Genomic DNA, 10,221 nt, shown 5'->3' with positions numbered 1-10,221 from the left:
TCAGGATAGACTTCAAAGAGGGTAATTGAGCTGAGCCGTAAAGGACAGAAAAGATTAATTGGTTTAAACAGCATAAAAGAAAGGACAAAAGATAATGGGAACAAAGGTGCTGAATTGGGTATGTGGTCATTAAATATTTATTAAATAACCTACTCCATGTCAGTCACTGTGTTAGATACTAGGTATACACTGGTGAACAAAAACAATGAGTTCCCTGCTCCTGTGAAGTCCAGTGGGAAAGACAAAATAATAATAATAATGCAAGCAGATATATCATTATAAAATGTAATAGGTGCTAAAAATGGAGGCAATGGACACCAGTAATAGGAAATAACGGGAAAGGACTAGCAAAAAGGATGGTGAGGAAAGTATCTCTATTCATAAACTAAGGCTTGAAGGAGCCAGCCAGGCAAAGAACCGGAGAAAGAGTGTTCAATAAAGAGTGAGCCACCCAAAAGGGTCACTGGAACAGCTTGAGCCACCCCCGTTAAGGCACATGTGAGAAGCAATCAATGAACAGCTACAGTGACTCAATTAAGAGATGATGCTTCTCATCTCTCTCCCTTCCTGCCTGTCTCTCTCTCTCTCAAGAAAAAGAGAGAGAGAGCAGCCCCAGACAAAAGCCACACCATACACTGAAGTGTGAAAAAACTTTCTGAGTTTAAAAATATATAAATAAATAAGTAAGTAAGTAAGAAGTTACTGTGACTAAAGCATAATGGACAATGAGATTAAAGAGGCAGGCAGCCTGACCAGGCGGTGGCGCAGTGGATAGAGCGTCGGACTGGGATGCGGAAGGACCCAGGTTCAAGACCCCAGGATAGCCAGCTTGAGCATGGGCTCATCTGGCTTGAGCAAAAAAGCTCACTAACATGGACCCAAGGTCACTGGCTCGAGCGGGGGGTTACTCAGTCTGCTGAAGGCCCGCGGTCATGGCACATATGAGAAAGCAATCAATGAACAACTACGGTGTCGCAACGAAAAACTGATGATTGATGCTTCTCATCTCTCTCCGTTCCTGTCTGTCTGTCCCTATCTATCCTCTATCTGACTCTCTCTCTCTATCCCTGTAAAAAAATAAAATAATAAAAAATAAAAAAAATTAAAGAGGCAGGCAGTGGCCAGGTTATATATAAGGCATTACAGGCCAAGATAAAGAGTTTAAATTTAGATTTTACTCTAAGCCCAAAGGAAAACCATAAAAAGTGCATATTCATAAACATACTGTTGAATAAAAGGAGTCAGACCAAAAGATTATATGCTGTATGATTCCATTTTTACAAAAGTACAAAAACAGATAAGGCCTGACCAGTGGTGGTGCAGTGGATAAAGCATTGACCCAGAACAATGAGGTCACTGGTTTGAAACCCCGGGCTTGCCCAGTTAAGACACATATAGGAAAAAAAAAAAAAAAAAAAGACACATATAGGAGATGATGCTTCCTGCTCCCCCCACCCCCTCGCTCTCTTTCCTTTCTCTAAGATGAATAAAATCTTGGGGGGAAAAAGAAAGAGATAAAACTAATCTACGTGGTTAGAAGTCACCCTGGGGGGCAGTGGGTGGAAGGGGGTCAGGAACCAGAAGGAAACTAAAAGACTAGGTAATGCTGTTTCTTGATCTAAGTGCTGGTTACATGGCTATATTCATTTTCTGAAAAAGTCATCAAACTGTATTTTTATGATATCTATATCTGTATATGTATAATATACATTAATAAAACATTGTAATAAATTTTAAAGATTATATGCATGTTTTTAATAACATAATATACATTTTAAGAATATTACTCTATCACCTGACCAAGTGGTGGCACAGTGGATAGAGCGTTGAACTGGGATGTCGAGGACCAGGTTTGAGACCCCGAGGTCGCCAGCTTGAGCACGGGCTTATCTGGTTTGAGCAAAAAGCTCACCAGCTTGGACCCAAGATCACTGGCTCGAGCAAGGGGTTTCTCGGTCTGCTGAAGGCCCACCGTCAAGGCACATATAAGAGAGCAATCAATGAACAACTAAGGTGTCGCAACGAAAAACTGATGATTGATGCTTCTCATCTCTCCGTTCCTGTCTGTTTGTCCCTGTCTATCCCTCTCTCTGACTCTCTCTGTCTCTGTAAAAAATAAAAAAAAAATATTACTCTATCCAGCCCTGGACAGTGATAGAGTGGATAGTTTCATTCCCTAGTTTCATTCCCAAGCAAGCACAGCCAGGAGAGGTCGCTGGTTTGAGCCCGTCAGGGCAAGTATGAAAAGCAATCAATGGGTACATAACTACATGGAATGAATTGGTGCTTTTCTCTCTTTCTCTCTCTCTCCCTCTACTCACTTCCTCTCACTCAAAAAAAAAAATTACTCTATCCAGACAAAACAGAAATAAAGGAACAGCCCAGCAGACAGATCGTTGCTTTGGAATGCTGTCACCAGTTTGAGCCCCTACGCTTGCCCGGGTCAAGACACATACCACAAGGAATCAACCAATGAATAACTAAAGTGAAGCAACTATGAGTTGATATTTCTTGCTCTCCCCACCCCATTCTGTACAGTCAATAAATTATATCTTTAAAAGAAAGAAAAGAAATAGAGGAACATATGCAAATATGTACGATCTTAGATTAACCTGCCACTTTCAGATACTCATAAAATAGGGTGAAGAGTAAAATCAGCCAGCGAATACAAAGTACCATATTTATAAAGAATAAATGCTGGATCTGAAAAGGGGGTTTTGCAATACAGGATTAGCTATAAATTCTTTATGTAAGGAGGTATCGCCAGAAATTAAGAAAGAAATACAGTGTGTCCGTAAAGTCATGGTGCGCTTTTGACCAGTCACAGGAAAGCAACAAAAGACGATAGAAATGTGATATCTGCACCAAATAAAAGGAAAACTCTCCCACTTTCAAACCTATTCAGTGCAGTTTGATGTGGGCTCACGCACAGATTTTTTAGGGCTCCTTAGGTAGCTATCCCGTATAGCCTCTACAGACTCGTCACTGACTGATGGCCTACCAGAATGGGGTTTCCCTACCAAACTGTGGGTTTCCTTCAACTGCTTATCCCACCGAGTAATGTTATTCCTATGTGGTGGCACTTCATTATAAATGCGCCAATATTCACGTTGCACTTTGGTCACAGATTCAAATTTAGCAAGCCACAGAACACACTGAACTTTCCTCTGTACCGTCCACATCTCAACTGGCATGGCCATGGGCTGCTCTGCTGTATACACGGTGTTACGTCATCATCTGCGCATGTGCACATGCTGCCACATCATCCTACAGAAACTGAGAGGGTTTTCCTTTTATTTGAAGATTTCACATTTCTATCATCTTTTGTTGCTTTCCTGTGACCGGTCAAAAGTGCACCATGACTTTACGGACACACTAGATGAAAACTGCAATGACTAAACAGATTAACAATGCTTGTTATGTTTTGGCTTATATTTTAATATGGTGTTTTCAAGCACTTCCCTTGCCCCCGTACCTCTTTCCCCAACTCCAGTACCCCAGAGTGTAATGAAATAGGAAGATCCCAAACTTGAGCATCACTCAGACACCTGAGTTCAAACAAGTCTGCCCCTCATTAGCGCTGGCAGTAACTGCTCTGAGCTCAGTTCCCTCATGTATAAAATGAGGATAATGACTACCTCATAGAGTTATTATTTTCTCCCTATCATAACCCAAAATACTGAGTTGGTAGACTGGTATTTTAATTTAATTATTATTTCTTAATGGTATATGGAGGGCTGATGGTTAAGTTTCCATTCGTAGGATTCATGGCTGGAAAAGGATGAACATACAGAAATAGAATGAATAAAGAGAAACAAGAAGGAGTAAGAGGTAAAAATGGGGTTTCTTCTAGAAGCACAGTAACAGGTTTCAAGCAGTTCCTCAAATAGAAATTTAAATGAAAGCAGACTGGGACAGGTTCAGTGACAAGAAATTATGAGAAGGAAAAAATAATCTTGTGTCTTCCCAGCAATACATCATTTCTACCTAATGTATTCCCTTTGTGGAATTTTAGCTAAAACAAGTTAGAGATAAACTAAGAATCTTCTGTCATAGGTGGAAGGGCAAGGCCTTCAATGATTTTATAGCAGGGGTCGGGAACCTTTTTGGCTGAGAGAGCCATGAACGCCACATATTTTAAAATGTATTCCATGAGAGCCATACAACGACCCGTGTATGTTATGCATTATCCAATAAAAATTTGGTGTTGTCCCAGAGGACAGCTGTGATTGGCTCCAGCCACCTGCAACCATGAACATGAATGGTAGGAAATGAACGGATTGTAATACATGAGAATGTTTTATATTTTTAGCGTTATCTTTTTTATTAAAGATTTGTCTGCAAGCCAGATGCAGCCATCAAAAGAGCCACATCTGGCTCGCGAGCCATAGGTTCCCAACCCCTGTTTTATAGCATCTCCACCCTGAAGAATTATCTGACCTGACCTGTGGTGGCCCAGTGGATAAAGTGTCAATCTGGAATGCTGAGGTAATCGGTTCAAAACCCCGGGCTTGCCCAGTCAAGGCACATATGAGAAGCAACTACAAGGTGATGCTTCCTGCTCTACTCCTCCCCCACTCCTCTCTCTGTCTCTCTGTCTAAAAAAAAAAATTTTTTTAATCTTTTTTAAAAAAAGTAAAAATTTTTAAAAATTATTATCTGAACAATTATAACGTGTAAGCACTTCGTAAGGATAGTAAGCACTTCTCAAAGATGTTTTTGTATTTCAGGAGACACCATTTTAAAAATAAATAACAGCTCAACTCTTGAATAAACCTTTGAGTTGATTTTTTCCCCAATATATTCCCCATTCTAAAAGTAATGACAACCTAGTTTGATTTGTCTTTCCCCTTATTTGACAAGTGTCCTCACCTCTACCTCTCTCTTCTCCACATGTACCTCACCATTAAATATCTAAGATTTCCCTATTTCCTACAAATTTAGCACCCTGATCTCTAGTATTCCCACTGATGACACACACCAGTATTGAATCTATTGAATCTGAATATAGAACCTTGATAACATTCATGGGGATCACTCTGATAACCAATTTGTTTAAACTAACCAGTTCAAACAAGTGGTGATTACATACAAGTATACACTTAAAATTAATGAATTTTATTGTAGGTGAATTATACCACAACAAAGCTGATTTTAAAAAGCCTTCATGGCCCTGGCCAGTTGCTCAGTGGATAGAGTGTCGGCCTGGAGTGTGAATATCCCAGGTTCGATTCCAGGTCAGGGCACAGGAGAGAAGTGACCATCTGCTTTTCTTCCCCCCTCCCCCTTCTCTCTCTCCCCTCTCTCAGCCAGTGGCTCTCACCACACCAGCAGCCCAGTCCCCCAGCCAGTGGCTCCATTGGTTTGAGCATCGCCCCAGGCACTGAGAATAGCTCGGGTTTGTCTTAGCTGGGCATTAGACACAAAGGATAGCTCGACTGATTCAAGCACTATCCCAGACAAGGATTGCCTGACTGGATGGATCCCAGTCAGGGTGCATGTGGGAGTTTACCTCACTATCTCTCCTATCCTCTCATTTAAAAAAAAAAAGGCATTCATTCAGCAAATATTTTGAGAATCTATTATGTGCAACTATATCAATGTTTATACCAAATCTTCCAGCTTGACTATGTAGGTCCTACCTATATGTAATGTGCTTTACTCATAAGCTAAAAACAAACAAAAAGCCCAGAAAGCCATGTTACATGAAAAATGGTTCCTTTTTTTTTTTTTTTTTTATGTATTTTTCCGAAGCTGGAAACAGGGGAGGCAGTCAGACAGACTCCCGCATGCGCCCGACCGGGATCCACCCGGCATGCCCACCAGGGGGCAATACTGCCCATCTGGGGCGTCACTCTGTTGCAACCAGAGCCATTCTAGCACCTGAGGCACAGGCCATGGAGCCATCCTCAGCACCCGGGCCATCTTTGCTCCAATGGAGCCTCAGCTGCGGGAGGAGAAGAGAGAGATAGAGAGGAAGGAGAGGGGGAGGGGTGGAGAAGCAGATGGGCACTTCTCCTGTATGCCCTGGCCAGGAATCGAACCCGGGACTCCTGCACACCAGGCCAATGCTCTACCACTGAGCCAACCCGCCAGGGCCGAAAAATGGTTCCTTTTTGATCATGAATGTCACCTCAATGGAAGAACCGGTAGCTACCCAACATCTTCCATTACATAAATACAATCTATGATCACACAGGTACCCTGTAAGGAAAAAATTTATTAAGCACCTATTGCATATAGAACACACCACTACCACAGCAATATATCTGTTTTTCTACCAAAAAACTAGAACATCTAGCCTGACCTGTGGTGGTGCAGTAGATAAAGTGTCGACCTGGAATGCTCAGGTCACAGGTTTGAAGCCCTGGGCTTGCCAGGTCAAGGCACACACAAGAAGCAACTACTACAAGTTGATGCTTCCCATTCTTCTCCCATGCCCTTTCTCTCTCTCTCACTAAAATCAATCAATAAAAAAATCTTAAAAAAAAATAATAAAAAAAACTAGAACATCTCAAAAGAATACTGACAACATTGCTGGAAGAAAAGAAGGCAACATTATTGGGAAATCAACCTGACTTAATCCATAGTGACCCAGTGGCTGAGTCAAAGCCTAGAAACTAGGCCTCCTTTCCCAGTGCAATATGCTTAATGGAGATAACCATGGACCTCAGGAACAGACTTGAGTTCGAATTCCAGCTGCACTTCTTACTAGTTTTACATATAAACTTGGGAAAAGTCACTTTACCTTCTGATCCTCACAATTTGCTCATCTATGATACAAGGATGGCAACTACCATCTCACAGCACTGTTGTGAAGACTACCTAAGATATATACCACCTAGTACAATTACTGGGCACAGAGTATGCAACTGAACGAGATTAGTTCCCTTTCAAGGTCTTAAATTATTTAAGAATAAGAAAGTACCTATTAAACAGGACTAATCCATGATCCTCACTAGTAATCACAGGGCGATGAACTTGTCTGTATTTGCTGCTTTGTTCATACTCTACCCCCTTCCCATCCCACTATTTCCAGTTTTTCAAATTTTAGTTACTATTTTTAGAAAAGTGATTTAATTTTAGAAACTTGAAAAATTCTTCTGAGTAAATGGAGCAAAACCTTAATCTGCCCCAAGGGGAATTCTGAGCAAAATAATTATTTCTGACAAGAGAATTTACTATGGGGCTTATTCAATTTAACTACATGAATGCCACCAAACCTGCACACAAAGTGACAAAAAGCAATCTGGAACATACTGTACAGATCCTCAGAAGGGACATGCCCCCCTAAAATCCTAACCCCTCCCTCTCTAATCTGAGGTAGTAAAATCTTCCTAGGTGATTTGAATTCCACCGGTTCTGACACTAGTCCAGCTCCTTAGGCCAAAAATGCAGCAGTTTGTAAAAAGCCCTGAACAAACTCCACCTCTCAAAATATTCCCCAAAGGAAGGGAAGTCCAGAGAGGATTTTCTCCATAACCGACAGACAGACAAGGCACCAGCAGCTTAGAAGCACAGTTTTCTCAAGGTCATTCATGTCAGCAAAGGTGCGACGGAGAATCTGCAAGCAGTCTCGGTCTGTGGAGATCGCACTGCAGCGTGTGTGTGTGTGTGTGTTTTTGGGGGGGGGGTGCGTATTCTCTTCCCCTCTCCCACCCTCAAGTGTGAGCACTAGTCTCGGCATTTCCGAAACAAGCCACAACAAGCTCTGCAGTGTTAGGAAAGGGGCTGACGATGTAGAAACAGATGCTCTAAAGCAAGATGGTCTTTCTCGGCTCCCAGTGCCTCCGCCAAGGTTATTAACAGAAACCGCAGCAGGCACCTCACAGAGCGCTAAGCCGGGCTCCGAACCACTCCCGCCCGGCCGCTCCAGGACGCCGGGTTCCCTGCAGGCAGTCTCCGCAGCCCGAGGCCACCGGCCCTAGAAACCGCACTACACTCCTGCGCTTCGGGAAGCCATGGCTCTCTCCCGGCCGGGGCAGGGGCGGGGGGTGCGCGGGGCAGCGGGCCGCGTGCGCTGCGGAAAGTTCACCGCGGCGGCGGCGGCCCCGGGCCAGCTCGCCCGCGTCCCCCTGCAGATTCCACCATTAATTAGTCCTCAGGACTGTCTACTGGCAACTTAAACAAAGCGAATGCCTCAAATTCCTTCCTGGCCCGGCGGTCTGGCTGTGAGACCAGCATCCGCCAGGACGCGGGCCGGCGAGGCGGGCCGACAGCTGCGGCGGCGACGGGACCCCTCCCCGCCCAGGCCGCGCCGCCGCAGCCCAGTCCCGCAGCCGGCCCCGCACGCGGGCCCTAGAGCTCCCAAACCTCCCTCCTCCCTCGGCCCCCGCCTCCTCCTCCTCCTCCTCCTCCTCCTCCTCCTCCTCGGGAGCTCCCGGGCTCTTCCTGTAAGATCACTTCCTTCCTCCCCGGGTGCCCGCGGGCCCCGCGCAGCCCCCTCCCCGACGGCCCCGGCCCCCCGCCCCGCCGCGCCGCCCCCGCCCCCGCCGGGCTCCCCGCGCTCTCCCCCTGAATCCCAAACTCGACCCTAAAACTCTCCCTCCGCCTCCCCCCGAAAACACAACTCTACCTCAAACATTTCTCCTCAGATTCTCGTTCCCACCGAAGTGTCTCAGAACCTTCCCTCCCCCTTCTAAAACTCCAAAAACATTCTCAAGGTCTCGCCCCCAAAGATCTCCCTTCCCAGCTCTTCGTCCCAAACTCCACTCAAACTCTCCTCCACCTCAACTCCACACACCCCCAGCTCTCCGCGGGGTGCGCTCGCCGCCCCCAGGTACCCCAACCCCTCCGCGGGGCAGGCTACCCGCTCCGGGCGCCCTCCTCTCCCCTCGCCCGCCGGCCGCGGCCTCCCGCACCGCGCTCTCGCCGCCCCACGCGGACCCCTCACCTCCTCGAGTCCGGCCCACGCTCCCGCCCGCCTAGGACTCCGGCACTCAGCTCCCGGCGGCCGGCGCCTCCTCGGGCTCCCCGGGACTGACAATGAGGGGCGGGCCCAGAGACTGTCGTCAGCGTCCTAGAAGGTGGGGTCTGCGGCGAGGGGTGGGGCTCACTTATACGCCCCGCCCCCTCCGTCGGGTTTTGGTGTGGAGGTTTTTTTGGCTTTTTTTCCCCCATTCCCAAGACTTGGGACTCAGCCAAGTTGTAGCCTAGGTGGGAAATCAAAATGGGAGACAAGCCCTGGCCGGGTAGCTTAGTTGGTTAGAGCATCCTTACCATACGCAAGAATCAACCAATGAAGGCATAAATAACTGGAACAACAAACCCATGTCTCTCTCCCTCATTCTGTCTGTCTGTCTGTCTGTCTGTCTCCCTTCCTCTTTACCTAGGGATCAATACGTTTAAAAAAGAAAAGAGAGATAAGACTTCCTCCTTTCAAGGGGGACACTCTCTGGAAGGTTGTGAAGACTAAATGAGATAACTCATGTCAAGGTGTTTGGCCCAGGGCCTAGTATGGAGTAATCACTCAACAAATACTATTTCTATTACTCAGCAAATGTGGAAAAGGAACTCAGTTTAGACTCAGGAGACATGAGTTCCAGTCCCCAACTCTTCTATTAATTTATTGTGTGATCCTAGATAAGTCTTTTCCCATCCCTCACTTCCAACTTCTTGAGAGTAGGAAGGGGAGATAACCAGATGATCTCAAAGTCTCTCCAATAATTCTATAACATATTTCCTATAGACCTACTATGTGCAAGATACCTAGAGCACAGAGAAGTGGGAAGGGGAGCTTTTGAAGGGAACTCAAGACCCCCACCCAGCGATGTATAGGACACAGCCAGGGACACTCTCCTGGTAGATGCCCTCCCACATACTGGCACAGAGTTGCATTCACAAGCCAGGGCACAGATGCACTGAGAACTGCTTCCTCTCTGACTGCAGCAGCATAGCTGGTCTCTTGAGACATCTCTTGTGTAAGTTCATTACTGCCTATGAAATAAAGGTGAAAGCCCTGGTCTGGTCTGGTCTCTTCCTACCTTACACACACACACACACACACACACACAGAGTCAAGTTTATCCAAACTTCTTCTAGCACACCCACTGCTTTCCCACATCTGCCCCATTGCTCATGCTCTTCCCTCACTGTCTCATCTCACCTTACAACTCCTAGTTTCCCCAGCCAGAAGTGGACTCTCCCTGTCCCTGCTTGGAATATCTATGGCATTGTGTTTAACTCCCATGTGGTCATGAACATGTTTTTAACTTGTATCAA

General features: G+C 45.7%; 1 protein-coding gene across 1 annotated transcript in view; it reads right to left on the bottom strand.

The window, feature by feature from the left end:
• The window catches only part of LUZP1 (leucine zipper protein 1), a 102,523-nt gene extending 93,532 nt beyond the window's left edge, over positions 1–8,991 (bottom strand). The window contains exon 1 of the mRNA XM_066270141.1: positions 8,894–8,991. The gene's annotated coding sequence lies outside the window, so the exon portion shown is untranslated. The remainder of the gene's footprint in view (positions 1–8,893) is intronic.
• Positions 8,992–10,221: the final 1,230 nt, after the last annotated feature.

The sequence above is a fragment of the Saccopteryx bilineata genome, chromosome 3, assembly GCF_036850765.1.
Source record: "Saccopteryx bilineata isolate mSacBil1 chromosome 3, mSacBil1_pri_phased_curated, whole genome shotgun sequence".
Classification (NCBI taxonomy): Eukaryota; Metazoa; Chordata; class Mammalia; order Chiroptera; family Emballonuridae; genus Saccopteryx; species Saccopteryx bilineata.
The sequence above is the reverse complement of the archived record's forward strand: the minus strand, read 5'-3'. Positions and strand labels throughout refer to the sequence as shown.